The 14,910-nt window shown below is 48.1% G+C and overlaps 1 protein-coding gene across 5 annotated transcripts in view; it reads right to left on the minus strand.

Moving 5' to 3' along the window:
* P4HA2 (prolyl 4-hydroxylase subunit alpha 2) overlaps positions 1-7,487 on the minus strand; it is a 125,838-nt gene extending 118,351 nt beyond the window's left edge. For 3 of the 5 annotated variants that reach the window (XM_075344534.1, XM_075344535.1, XM_075344530.1), the window contains exon 1: positions 7,385-7,487. The gene's annotated coding sequence lies outside the window, so the exon portion shown is untranslated. Of the gene's footprint in view, positions 1-2,204; positions 2,242-7,384 lie in introns of those variants that run through there. The other 2 variants (XM_075344531.1, XM_075344533.1) reach the window with 2 other exon arrangements.
* Positions 7,488-14,910: the final 7,423 nt, after the last annotated feature.

Raw genomic sequence — 14,910 nt, forward strand, 5'->3', positions numbered from 1 at the left:
ATATACACTTGTATTGAGTGAGGCTACACCCACTAGTCAGGTTTTGCCCGTAAAAATAAATATCGCACAATTGCAATCATGTGACCGTCGTTCCCAGCTCAGACACCGGCGAATCCTTTACACAGGACAACCCCTTTAATATATCTCAGTGATTTTGAGACTGTTCTTCAGTGACACATTATAAGTTATGTTAATGGTAAATTAAGGTTGTGTTTTGCGTTTATAAAAAAAAAAAAAAAATAAAAATCAGAAATTTGATTATATGTTCAAAAATGTTGTAATTGTCAAACTTTGATAATCCCTTTATCTAGAGTCATAGCACACAAAAAAGTTAATAAACATCATTTCCCTCGTCTGCTTTACATTAGCACCATCTGTAAAACGTTCTTTTATGTTAGGATGTTTGAAGGATAAAAAAAAAAAAAATGGAGCAACAATTTCAGTTTTTCAAGGAAATTCACAAACTTGTTTTTTAGAGACCCATTCAATTTTGATATGACTTTGGGGGACGTATATATTGGAAACCCCCTAAGTGATACCATATTACAAATAGCGCCCCTCAACGTTCACAACTGCTGTCAGTTTGTTTTAACCCTTCAGCTGCTTTTCAGGAATTAATGTAAAGTGGCATGACAGGCAAGAAAAAGTGTTATTTTTACCACCTAAATGTTACTAACTTCTGAACAGGTCACTATGGCCGGCAGACTGCGAGACCGTTATTTGTGTGAATTGCCATGGCAACCGTCAAGTTCACACAATCATGATCTCAGAATGCCGATCGGGTTTACAGGAGCCCCTACACTCTTAACCCTCTACATGCCGTAGTCATTATTGACAGCAGCATCTATGGTTAAACGACCATGGTGGGTGCAAACCCTGATCATGACTAGAGATGAGGGAACCGGAGGTTGGATTTTCGAATCAAACACCAAACTTAAAGAATCAATGTTCGGGTGCTTTACGTATGAACATCACTCGCGCAAGCAGCGCTGTGCTGTGGTACGCTTGGTGCTCAGCCCTGTGCGAGCACCCCCGGAAGTGATCTGCTTATGGCTGGCTGTTTGTGGGCGGAGACTCAAACTGCCAATTGGTTACTTGCTCCAGGGTTCGGGTGAAGCATGACCCAGTGGAGCTAGGCTCCTTGGCTGCCGGCGAACTGAGCCTTGACAGAAGGCCTAAGACACACGGCATGAAAATCGGAGCGAGTGGATTGTGATAAAACATCGCATTCTACTCGGGCCAATATTACCCTATGTGTCAGCACCCATGAGCGATTATTTTCTCAACTCTAATCGGACCGAGAAAATAGTCGCAGCATGCTGCGGGTGTAATGGGATCTTGTTTCTCTCACACCCATTCAAGTCTATGGGGCGAGAAAAAAAAAAAAAAAAAAAAAAAAAAAAAAAAAAAAAAAAAAAAAATCGCACTGCACTCGCAGTACACCGATGTACTGCGAGTGCAGGGCGAGAATGGCAATAGCCGGCTACTTGGAGAGAGGGAGATAAGGCCCGCCCCTCCTCAGAGCCGGCCCGCCCCTCCTCAGAGCCGGCCCGCCCCTCCTCAGAGCCGGCCCGCCCCCCCTCAGAGCCGGCCCGCCCCCCCTCAGAGCCGGCCCGCCCCTCCTCAGAGCCGGCCCGCCCCTCCTCAGAGCCGGCCCGCCCCTCCTCAGAGCCGGCCCGCCCCCCGCAGCTGTGGTCCGATCGCAACTCAGTCGCAATGACACTCACATGACACTCGGCTCCTGCTGTGCTGCCAGCTTGAGCAAAGTGTCATGCAATGATCACAGTAGATCCCCGTGTGGCCCCGACCGAACTGCTCATCTCTAATAATGACTGATGCAGCAGAGTGTCAGCTATTATGTAATGCCGTCAGCGGCTCCATTTTCACCAGTGAGTTAATATTTTTCATTTATATCTCAGGTCAGTGAAAACACATATTGGTGGTCACTAAGAGGTTGAAAATTTCCCCCACTATGTAATAATACAATAGGTCATATCACAGCTATACTGCACGGCACAATAGTGTGGCTGCTCAAGATATTCTGCCATCATACAATGGCCAAATGTAAGGGCACGTGCCCATGATGAGGGTTACTAGCATTTCTTGATGCTGCATCAAAAACGCAGCATTTTACAAGCAAAGTGGATGGGATTAATAGGAATCTCCTGCCCACTATGCTTCTTTTGTAGCCTGTGTATACTGACCTGCGGTGCGTTTTTCCAGTCTGCAGCATGAGGGAACACAGTTTTCAGTGCAGAATTTTCCCATAGATTTGCTTTAGATGTAGAAAATCCGCAGGTAAAAAAGAAAAAAATGCACATGGGTTTTCAGTACGTTTACAAAGCGTAAATGCACACAAAAAAAACAAAAAAAAAAAAAAAAAAACATTATCCAAAAACGTATCAGGTTTGAATAAAGCTGCATGAAACACAGGCAGCAGAACCAACAGGAGGTTGCCCAAAGCAAAGAGTTCTTATATCTTATTTTTAATAACCAATATATGTAAAGCATACAACTGCGGGCAGATATTACCAGGCTGTGAAGATCCATGGTTATTTGGCCCTTCCCAGCCTAAAACTACCAGCCCGCAGATGCCACAGAAGTGTCGCATCAGATGCACTAATTTTGGCGCTTTGCCTCAGCTCTACCCGATGCCTAGTGAGAAGACTACAGGGGTAATGGTTTATGGGGTTGATGTCAGCTGTCTAGTATCTGCTGGCATCAAGCCCTGGTGTTAGTAATGGAGAGGTTTCCATAAGACACCCGCATAACCAAGCCAATAAGTAAAATGGGAAGGGGGTGGGGAAGAGAAGAAGAAAAAAAAAAAAAAACACCCCACAGTTTCTCTGATTCAGCATTTTATTTAATAAAAAAAAAATTAATGCAGGTTCGCCGAAGTCCAGGGAATTCGAAGTAGTCCACAATGGAAATCAGAAACATAAAAAGAGAAATAAAACAAAATACTGTACCTCGTTCACCAAAATATTAGAAACCCAAGATCCCAGTGCAGACAGTCCAGCGGTTTCCACGACGTTCCTCGATTACATGGATCAATATGGAGCATCAGAATGAGGCTTTAAAGACTGAGCAGCAATCAGTCCCGGCTCACGCTGTGATAAACGAGATCTGAGACACTGATGAGCAGTGGCGTCAGGAATGTCATCACTCAATGGCTACTTTCACACATCTGGTTTGAGCCGTGCGGCTCAATCCGGCTGTGAAACCTATGTAACGGATGCGGCGAAAACACCGCATCCTTTGCATAAGTTTTTACATGCGGCCGGTCCGTTTTTTTCCGGTTGCGGCACGCTACTGAGCATGCGCAGTGGAAAAAACCGCATGTGGCGGCCGGATGCGGTTTTTTCTGCATCGCGCCGCATCCGGCATCCATAGGCATGCATTGAAAATGCGCCGCAGCGGCCAGATGCAGCGCGATGCGGTTTTTTTTTCCGGAGCAAAAAACGTTGCAGGGAACGTTCTATCCGGCCGCCGCATCGGCTAAATCTGCCGCATGCGGCAAAAACCGGACCGAACGCAAGCCCCTGCGGCACAATACGGCACTAATGTAAGTCTATGCAAAAAAAAAACGCAACCGGCGTTACAAAAGCCGGTTGCGGTTTTTCTGCAGAACGCCGTATTGTGCCGCAGAGCAAAAATCCGGATGTGTGAAAGTAGCCAATCAGTCGTTGGGTCTCGCAGTGCCCAGCGGGAACTGGCTGCTGCTCAGAGTCTATGGAGCCTTGTTCTGAGGCCTCTTTCTGAGGCTCCATAGTCTTTGATCTACGTAATCATGGAACGTCGTGGGAACCGCTGGAGTATGTCGAAACATGAATTTCTAATAAATTGGTGAACGAGGGACAGTCTGTTTTTATTTCTCTCTTTTTTGGTGTTTCAGGCTTCCTTTGTGGTCTACATCAGATTACATGGACTACGGCGGACCTGCATAGAGTTTTTATTGTTTTTTTAAATAAAATTGTGAACCAGGGAAAGTGTGGGGGGAGTATTTTCAAATAAAGTATTTGTGTTTTTTTCTTTTTTTCTTATCTATCTCTATAGCATTCATTCGTGTTCAAAAAAACACTAGAAAACCGCAGATGATAAACACACTGAAAACGTGCGTTTTTCCTGCAACCAATTACTCAACGTGTGCACATACACTTACATAGTCTTCCTTAACATTTTTTGGCTAGGTTTTTGTGGGGAAAAAAAAAAAAAGCTATAAATGCTATGCATTTTTACAAAACTGTTCATGCCTTTATGCAGCTTTTTTCATGTTCTTTTAATGCAAATGATAAGCTGCTTTTTAGAGTACCAGCCAAACCTATGAGATTTCAGAAGTCTTATGCACAATTGCTTTTTTTTCCCCGTACGAATTGGAAAACTGCTTGAGTATGTAAATTCCATCAGCGTTTTTTCATCATAGAAAGTAATGGGGCCTGACTGATCACAGCCCTGGATCCTATATGGCACGTTCAGGCTCTGTGTTGGCCAGGGAAGCCTGCAATCTCCCTGTCCTGGCAGATTCTGGAAAACCAACTTGGAGAATGATCTTCCCTAGGGTCCTGCACCTTGTGTGGCGCCGATCCCGAGGGAGCAATGAAGCTCTCCCCTCGGCAACCGTATAAACTCCTGTGTCCCACCAAAGCCACCGGTGAGACAGTCTGCTTTTTTTCTCTACTGATGGAGAACTCCTAACTGTTGTGCTGGCTCCTCACTCCCCCTGGTGGCTGCTCCCCCCATGTGTGGAGCCTTAAGACCGTACCCTAGCCCGGTCCCCAGTGGGGAGGGCAACCTGATTGTGTGTTTGAGTTGTGTTAGGCTATGTGCGCACTGGGAAATGGAATTTTCTTGAGAAAATTCCGCATGCTCTCAAAGATTACCGCACCCGCGGTAAAAAACCGCGGCAAACCGCACCCGAAAACCGCATGCGGTTTGCTGCGGTTTCACCGCGGTATTGTTCGCGGTATTGCCACGGTTTTGCCGCGTGCGGGTTGGGATGTGCTTTATTGCATTCAATGCAATAAAGCACATTGAAAAGAAAAAAAAAAGTCATTTAATTCTGAGATAGTAGATAGACAGAAGAATAGATAGATGGATAGATAGACAGACAGAGGGATAGATAGAGGACAGATCGCTGCATTTCCCACGGTCGGCAGTGAGTTCACATTACCGGCCGTGGGAAATGACCGGTAATTACCTCTGCTGTCTGCTGCATTCATTCAGCGCTGTGTGTCAGTCGCGGCTGGATGTAAGCAGCGCAGGACCTGTGGATTACACTGGAGCTGTGGATTACGCCGGAGCTTTGTTTCGGGAGGGGTTAATAAAATGGTGAACGAGGCTTGTTTGTTTTATTTAAAATAAAGGATTTTTCGGTTTCTGTTTTATTCACTTTACTTACGGGTTGATCATGTCAGCTGTCACATAGACGCTGCCATGATCAAGCCTGGAGTTAATGGCGGTGATCCACCACCATTAACCCCTTGTATTACCCTGCTGCCACTGCTACATGGCGGCAGGAAGAGCCGAGGACACGCCGGTGCTGCCGCATAATGCATGCGACAGTCCCGGGACAGCTGCGGCTGATATTCTCAGCTGCGGGAGGGGGAGTGAGGCGGGGGACATTAACCCTGCCCCTCGCCCTCCCCAGCCTGAGAATACCGGGCCGCCGCTGTGTGCTTACCTCGGCTGGACGGTAAATATACAGTGGAGCCCACGTTCTTTGTTTTCTGTATTTCCGTTTTCTTTCTATGTGTGTTCTATGTGTCTGTGTTCTATGTCTGATGTGTGTGTGTCTGTGATGTGTTTGTGTTTACTCTCTGCTCCGCTTCCTCTTCCTGTAATGACATCACTTCCCTGTAAAACCGCAGACAGGCGATATACATTTCCGGACGTAAACCGTGAAATACCGCAGGGAATAACGCAGGAAAACGCAGTGAACCGCACAGAATTTGCTTCCTGCGTTATTCCCTGCGGGATTCCACGATTAACATTGGAGTCAATGGAGTGAAATCCCGCAGCGACGTGCGGAAAAGAATTGACATGCACTTGTTTTTGCTGCGGGAATCCCGCAGCAAAACATGCAGCTGTCAAATTCCGCCCAGTGCGCACAGGATTTTTTTTGCCCATAGGTTTTGCTGGTGATTCACTGCAGAGATGTTATGAACATTTTCTGCAGCGAAACATGCAGCAAAACCGAAAAAAATCCGCGGCAAAATCCGGTAAGTGCGCACATAGCCTTAGTGGTGTAACCGGTACCGACCTCCTCAGGATCCAGGTTGAACACTACACCTTAAGTGAGGTACAGTAGCCTGTGGCAACCAAAGCCTCGGGGGCACCACAAATATTGCTAATCCCTGTCTAACCATCCCTGCAAAAAATATTTCTAAAGATCTTTTTTATCATATGCTAATGAGCGAGGGGGTTGCTTCCCTTGCTAGTTGGCCTCATTATCATGTAGCACACCCACAGGGGCGTACTATCATGCTAATGAATGCGCAGCGTCAGAGGATGGTCACGCTCACCTCTCCGCCGCAATCGCATCTGACACTGGATTTCGGCTCAGTGAACATGACGCCGGAGTTTCAGTCATGCGCACTATGATGCCGGGTGTACACATCCCGGCTTCAAACTGAAGTGGTGCTCATGACCGAAACTCCGGGGTCATGCGCACTGAGCTGAAATCCAGTGTCAGATGCGATGGCAGCGGAGAGGTGAGTGAGATCATCTTCTGACGCTGCGTGTTCATTAGCATGTTAGTACACCTACAGGGGCCTGAAAACATGCTAATAGGGCCGACTAGCAAGGGAAGCAACGCCCGTGGGACTAGTACCCGCGCTCATTAGCATATGATAAAAGATCTGTAGAAATACTTTTTCTAAAGATCCCTTTATCTATGCTAGTGTATACAGGGACGGTTAGGCAGGGACTAGCAATATGCACCCAGAACTGCTCGTGGGTCTGTGTGCATATTACACCTGACAGGTTCCCTTTAAACATGTACTGTAGACAAAACGACACAATCTACGCGACAAAATGCAGCAAACACTGCTTGATGTAAAGCTCGCCCAGCGCCAACCAGCCGTGAGGTCAGGATTCAGAGGCAAGATGCTCAGGACGATCTACAACTGGGAATTTCAGAACTCCCCACTGTGTGTGTTCTGTATCTGCACCGCAGCACATGGACGACACAGACGCTTCGCCAGAGCGGACACTGTGCACCCTGAAGGGATGTAACTGGGGTCTGCGGACATTGGCGCCTGTGAACGGCAGAAGTCCTGTCCGGTGTGCAGTGACAGTCCGCTCCACTGTGCAGCCCAGCACACCCCTGGAGAGGAAGCCGCCTTACTACAAGTTTGTGCCATGCTCCTGTGCGCCCTCCACTTACCTGCGGCGTCCCCAACTCCGGAGTGACAGCGGCTCCGTGCCCTGAATCCGACGGGCGGTGAATGACACTGGCAGGCTGTGTACAGGGAATTCCTCCTAGTCTGGAGGCCCGCCCACTCACGTGGTATCCGGCCACGCCCCCCTCCAGTGCGGGTCGTGCAGGGGCTCACGCTGGATCTGTATATGTACGTGTTTCTGCTGGGGGCCTTGTGTGTTTGTGACATCTGTACCAATAGATAGAAATGTAATTAGAATGTCTTTCTCTTCCTCTGTATATATCTCTCTGTCTCTCTCTCTCTCTCTTTGTCTCTCTCTTTGTCTCTCTCTCTCTCTTTGTCTCTCTCTCTCTCTTTGTCTGTCTCTGACTATCTGTCTCTTTCCCTGTCTATCTATCTCTGTCACTTTCCCTGTCTGTTACCCTGTCTGTTTCCCTCTCTTTCCCTGTCTGTCTGTTTCCCTGTGTCTGTCTCTGTCTCTTTGTCTGTGTCTGTCTCTGTCTCTTTGTCTGTGTCTGTCTCTTTACCTGTCTCTCTCTTTCCCTCTCTTTCTCTGTCTCTTTCCCTGTCAGTCTGTTTCTTTGTCTGTGTCTGTCTCTTTGTGTCTGTCTCTTACCCTGTCTATGTATTTTTCTTACACTGTCTGTGTCTGCCTCTTTGTGTCTGTCTCTTACCCTGTCTATGTATTTTTCTTACACTGTCTGTGTCTGCCTCTTTGTGTCTGTCTCTTACCCTGTCTATGTATTTTTCTTACACTGTCTGTGTCTGCCTCTTTGTGTCTGTCTCTTACCCTGTCTATGTATTTTTCTTACACTGTCTGTGTCTGCCTCTTTGTGTCTGTCTCTTACCCTGTCTATGTATTTTTCTTACACTGTCTGTGTCTGCCTCTTTGTGTCTGTCTCTTACCCTGTCTATGTATTTTTCTTACACTGTCTGTGTCTGCCTCTTTGGGCTCTTCTCCACTTGCGATTTCTATGTGCGAGTGTGATCAGATAGAAAATCGGATCGCACTCGCACCAGTGTTAATCAATGAGGCCGTGACCTCGTCCTAAATGTTTTACGGCACGTCTCGTGCTCTTGGGGAAATCGCAGCATGCTGCGATTTCACCGAGTCTCAGCTCTCGCACCCCCATGCAATCCTATGGGAGCGAGAAAAAAATCAGAATCCGGGTGGCATGCACATGTCATACAGATGGCATACGCATGTCACACGGATCCTTGACACTTGCATACTGCGTCAGACTGGCTACCGGAGGAATCTCCAGTAACACCAGTCCTGGCCGCGGTTACATGCACTGAACCCCAGAGCTGTCACCTGAGCTCCAGAGTGCAGCCTGAACAGCAAGCGCCGAGTAATTGATTCGCCGGCGAATGCTGTTCAGTTCAGCACAGCTGCAGACAGACCGGGCAGATTTCTGGAGCTCAGGTGACAGCTCCGGGGTTCAGTGCAGGTAACTGTGGCCAGGCCTGGTATTACTGGAGATTCCTCCGGTAGCCAGTCTGACGCGGTATGCATAAACACTCACATAGCACCCGCATGACGCTCGCATGTCATACGGATGCTATGTGAGGAAAAAAACACACACCGTACGCAGACCACACGCAGGACACTCGACATTTGTAGCCGAGTGTCGCTGTGAATTTGTAAACACAAGTGGAGAAGAGCTCTACCCCTGTCTGTATCTGTCTCTTTCCCTGTCTGTGTCTGTCTCTTTCCCTGTCTGTGTCTGTCTCTTTCCCTGGCTGCATTGTGACATGCCAACATTCCATTTAAGGGCGTGTCTGCGCATTCTTCTGAAGTTCTGGCTGCACTGTGGCTCCCAGCTCCATTCACTTTAATGAAGGCAGGTTTTTTGGTGAATAACTGTAAAGCGCGGGGTTAACATTTCCCCTCAAAACACACACACACACACACACATACATACACACACACACACACACATACATACACACACACACACACACACACATACATACATACACACATTCAGCTTTATATATTAGATATATATATGTGTGTGTGTGTGTGTGTGAGGTGCATGTATATATCTATGTGTGTGAGGTGCATATATATATAGTGCTGGCCAAAAGTATTGGCACCCCTGCAATTCTGACAGAGAATACTCAGCTTCTTCTTGAAAATGATTGCAATCACAAATTCTTTGGTATTATTATCTTCATTTATTTTGCTTGCAATGAAAAAACACAAAAGAGAATGAAACAAAAATCAAATCATTGATCATTTCACACAAAACTCCAAAAATGGGCCAGACAAAAGTATTGGCACCCTTAAGCGGGGTTTACGTGCTACAATATCGTTAATGAATTATCGTCGGGGTCATGTTGTACCTTAAACGATCGCAAAAGCGGTCAAAATCGTTTGCCGCGGAGAGGTCGTCCTGAAACAAAAAATCTTTTTCTTTTTTTTAGCGATGTTGTTCCTCGTTCCTGCGGCACCACACATCACTGTATGTGACACCGCAGGAGCGATGAACATCTCCTTACCTGCGTCCACTGGCAATGCGGAAGGAAGGAGGTGGGCGGAATGTTTACGTCCCGCTTATCTCCGCCCCTCCGCTTCTATTGGACGCCTGCCGTGTGACGACGCTGTGACGCCGAACGAACCGCCCCCTTAGAAAGGAGGCGGATTGCCGGCCAGAGTGATGTCGCTGCACAGGTATATGCGTGTGACGCTGCCGTAGCGATAATGTTCGCTACGGCAACGATCACACAATATCGCACATACGACGGGGGCGGGTGCTATCGCGCTTGACATCGCTAGCTGATGCTAGCGATGTCGCAGCATGTGAACACCGCTTTAGCCTAATACTTGGTTGCACAACCTTTAGCCAAAATAACTGCGCACAACCGCTTCCGGTAACCATCAATGAGATTCTTACAATGCTCTCCTGGAATTTTAGACCATTCTTCTTTGGCAAACTGCTCCAGGTCCCTGAGATTTGAAGGGGGCCTTCTCCAAACTGCCATTTTGAGATTTCTCCACAGGTGTTCTATGGGATTCAGGTCTGGACTCATTGCTGGCCACTTTAGTAGTCTCCAGTGCTTTCTCTCAAACCATTTTCTAGTGCTTTTTGAAGTGTGTTTTGGGTCATTGTCCTGCTGGAAGACCCATGACCTCTGAGGGAGACCCAGCTTTCTCACACTGGGCCCTACATTATGCTGCAAAATTTGTTATAGTCTTCAGACTGCATAATGCCATGCACACGGTCAAGCAGTCCAGTGCTAGAGGCAGCAAAGCAACCCCAAAACATCAGGGAACCTCCGCCATGTTTGACTGTAGGGACCGTGTTCTTTTCTTTGAATGCCTCTTTTTTTTTCCTGTAAATTCTATGTTGATGGCTTTACCCAAAAAAGCTCTACTTTTGTCTCATCTGACCAGAGAACATTCTTCCAAAACGTTTTAGGCTTTCTCAGGTAAGTTTTGGCAAACTCCAGACTGGCTTTTTTATGTCTCTGGGTAAGAAGTGGGGTCTTCCTGAGTATCCTACCATACAGTCCCTTTTTATTCAGATGCCGATGGATACTACGGGTTGACACTGTTGTACCCTCGGACTGCAGGGCAGCTTGAACTTGTTTGGATGTTAGTCGAGGTTCTTTATCCACCATCCGCACAATCTTGCGTTGAAATCTCTCGTCAATTTTTCCTTTCCTTCCACATCTAGGGAGGTTAGCCACAGTGCCATGGGCTTTAAACTTCTTGATGACACTGCGCACCGTAGACACAGGAACTTTCAGGTCTTTGGAGATGGACTTGTAGCCTTGAGATTGCTCATGCTTCCTCACAATTTGGATTCTCAAGTCCTCAGACAGTTCTCTGGTCTTCTTTCTTTTCTCCGTGCTCAATGTGGTGCACACAAGGACAGAGGACAGAGGTTGAGTCAACTTTAATCCATGTCAACTGGCTGCAAGTGTGATTTAGTTATTGCCAACACCTGTTAGGTGCCACAGGTAAGTTACAGGTGCTGTTAATTACACAAATTAGAGAAGCATCACGTGATTTTTCAAACAGTGCCAATACTTTTGCCCACCCCCTTTTTATGTTTGTTGAGGAATTATATCCAATTTGGATTTATGACAATTTTTTTTTCTCATTGAAGACAAATTAAATGAAGATAATAATACCAAAGAATTAGTGATTGCAATCATTTTCAGGAAGAAACTGAGTATTCTCTGACAGAATTGCAGGGGTGCCAATACTTTTGGCCAGCACTATATATATATATATATATATATATATATATATATATATATATATATATATATATATATGTGTGTGTGTGTGTGTGTGTGTGTGGCATATGTATATACACATATATATATATATATATATATATATATATATGTGTGTGTGTGTGTGAGGGGCATATATATGTGTGTGTGAGGGTCATATATATGTTTGTGGGAGGTGCATGTATATATGTGTGTGTGTGTGTTGCATATATGTATGTGTGTGGTGCATATATGTATGGGTTTTTGGAAGTTTCGCCCCCAGCAGTTCGCTCCCAGCATTTCGCCCCCAGCAGTTCGCCCCCAGGTACATTTCGCCCCCAGCATTTCGCCCCCAGGATGTTTTGCCCCAGCAGTTCGCCCCCGGACGTTTCGCCCCCGGATGTTTCGCCCCCAGCAGTTCGCCCCCGGACGTTTCACCCCCAGCAGTTTGCCCCCGGACATTTTGCCCCGGATGTTTTGCTCCCAGCAGTTCGCCCCCGGATGTTTCACCCCCAGCAGTTCGACCCCGGACGTTTCGCCCCCGGATGTTTCGCCCCCCAGCAGTTCGCCCCCGGATGTTTCGCCCCCAGCAGTTCGCCCCCGGACGTTTCACCCCCAGCAGTTCGCCCCCGGACATTTTCCCCCGGATGTTTCACCCCCAGAAGTTCGCCCCCGGATGTTTCGCCCCCAGCAGTTCGCCCCCGGATGTTTCGCCCCCGGATGTTTCGCCCCCAGCAGTTCGCCCCCGGATGTTTTGCCCCCAGCAGTTCGCCCCCGGATGTTTCGCCCCCAGCAGTTCGCCCCCGGACGTTTCGCCCCCGGATGTTTCGCCCCCAGCAGTTTGCCCCCGGATGTTTCGCCCCCAGCAGTTCGCCCCCGGACGTTTCGTCCCCGGATGTTTTGCCCCCAGAAGTTCGTCCCCGGATGTTTCACCCCCAGAAGTTCGCCCCCGGATGTTTCGCCCCCAGCAGTTCGCCCCCGGATGTTTCGCCCCCGGATGTTTCGCCCCCAGCAGTTCGCCCCCGGATGTTTTGCCCCCAGCAGTTCTCCCCCGGATGTTTCGCCCCCAGCAGTTCGCCCCCGGACGTTTCGCCCCCGGATGTTTCGCCCCCAGCAGTTTGCCCCCGGATGTTTCGCCCCCAGCAGTTCGCCCCCGGACGTTTCGTCCCCGGATGTTTTGCCCCCAGAAGTTCGCCCCCGGATGTTTCGCCCCCAGCAGTTCGCCCCCAGATGTTTCGCCCCCAGCAGTTCGCCCCCGGATGTTTCGCGCCCGGATGTTTCGCCCCCAGCAGTTCGCCCCCGGATGTTTCGCCCCCAGCAGTTTGCCCCCGGAGGTTTCGCCCCCAGCAGTTCGCCCCCGGACATTTCGCCCCCGGATGTTTCGCCCCCAGCTGTTCAAGTTTCACACTTGCGTTGGCTTGAATCCACTGGGTCCGTTGCTGATGCATCCGTTATTTTTGTGTTGTCAACGGATGCAACAGGTCCATTATTTTACAGGAATCCATTAGCTGATTCCTGTGAAATAACGGACCCGTTGCATCCGTTTGGCGTCCATTAGGCGTCCGTCTAACGGAATGCGTCGGCTTTTTTTTTTTTTCTATTTTTTTCATTCTGGGCATACTCAGTAGAAATTAGCAGAATCCAGCAGCGGATTCCGTTATAAAGCACTTTGCAACGGAATCCGCCACCATAGGGATCCATTATAACTATTGATGGATGTAATGGAATCCGCCGCTCGGCGTCATTTTAACGCAAGCAAGTAATGTTAAGCATCGCCACTTGGCGGAAGCAACGCAGGTACTTTTGGCACAATCCGTCATCCATACAAGTCTATGGGAAACAGCGGAATCCGTTAACGGATTCCGCTGTTTTCCAAAAGGGCGGATGTGACGGAAGGAAAACAACGCAAGTGTGAAAGTACCCTAAAGTTCAAAATTGTTTTGATTTTAGGCCTCTTGCACACTGTAATTTTACAGTGGTTTCACACTTGTGTTGGGGCCGCCAGAGGTCAATCCGCTCTGGATCTGACATTTAGCTGACCCCAGGGCAATGCTGGTGGAATACTTGCATTCCGCTTGCATTGCCCATAAAAGTGAACGGCTGGGTTCCGCGAGCTGCAGCCGCCCGTTCGCTTTCTTAATGCCGCATTCCGCTATCAGTGTCAGAACAAAAAGAAGAGCATTTTCTTCTTTTCGTTCCGCAGCAGGTTAACGGAATGGTGGCATTACACAAGCGAACGGGCGGCCTGTAGTGCATATGTAGCGGAAGTGTGAAAGCACCCTTATGCTGACACTGTTTTAGAACTCCAAAGCACGTGCTTTACTGGCATTTTTGAGAGCGCTTTTGTGAGCGCTCTCGGTAATGACCCATAAGATACAAGCTATTGATGACTGCTAAGTGCTCAAAAATAGCTCCTGTAATAAAATAAAAAGAGCTGGCCGAAACAACACCTCGCTTTTCCACCCATTGACTTAAGCCTGCTTTACACGCTACAAGATACCTTACGATGTGTCAGCGGGTCACATTGTTGTAGCGTGTGACAGCGACGTGCACTCGCGATTGAACGAAAAACCGTTCATCGCACGCACGTCGTTCATTCCTGACGAATTGAACGTCAGATTGTTCATCGTACCCGGGGTAGCACACAGCGCAGTGTGTGACACCCTGGGAGCGATGAACAGATCTCACCTGCCTCCTGCGGCTCCCGGCCCACAATGCAGAAGGAAGGAGTGTTTACGTCCCGCTCAGCTCCGCCCCTCCACTTCTATTGGCCAGCTGCCGCGTGATGTCGATGTGACGCCGAACGTCCCTCCCACTCCAGGAAGTGGACGTTCGCCGCCCACATCGAGGTCGTATGGAAGGTAAGTATGTGTGATGGTGGTTAATCGTTTGTGCGGCACATTTAACAAATTGAACGTGCCACACATACGATGGGGGCGTTGCAAATCGCATACGATATCGTATGCGAAATTGCAACGTGTAAAGCAGGCTTTATATATTCAAAATTGGCAATCTTCTTTGCGATTTTCCAGTGCTTAGCACTTGGGTAAGTGCCTACTGTGAAAGAGGTCTTAGGGTGCGACCGCACTTTGCGTTTCCACCTGCGTTTCAACTGCTTTTTAGGTCCAGTTTGAGAAGCACCTTTTTCATGCCAAAAGGCATGCGTTTTGATTTTACAGCAAAGTCTATGGAAATTGGGGATTTCTAGACCGCACTTTGCGTTTCTAAACGCTGCGTTTAATTTGCATAGTTTGTGGCAAAAACCATGCGTTCAAAGAAGCAGCATGTCAGTTGTTTTTGC

The sequence above is a fragment of the Anomaloglossus baeobatrachus genome, chromosome 4 (genome assembly GCF_048569485.1).
Source record: "Anomaloglossus baeobatrachus isolate aAnoBae1 chromosome 4, aAnoBae1.hap1, whole genome shotgun sequence".
NCBI lineage: Eukaryota > Metazoa > Chordata > Amphibia > Anura > Aromobatidae > Anomaloglossus > Anomaloglossus baeobatrachus.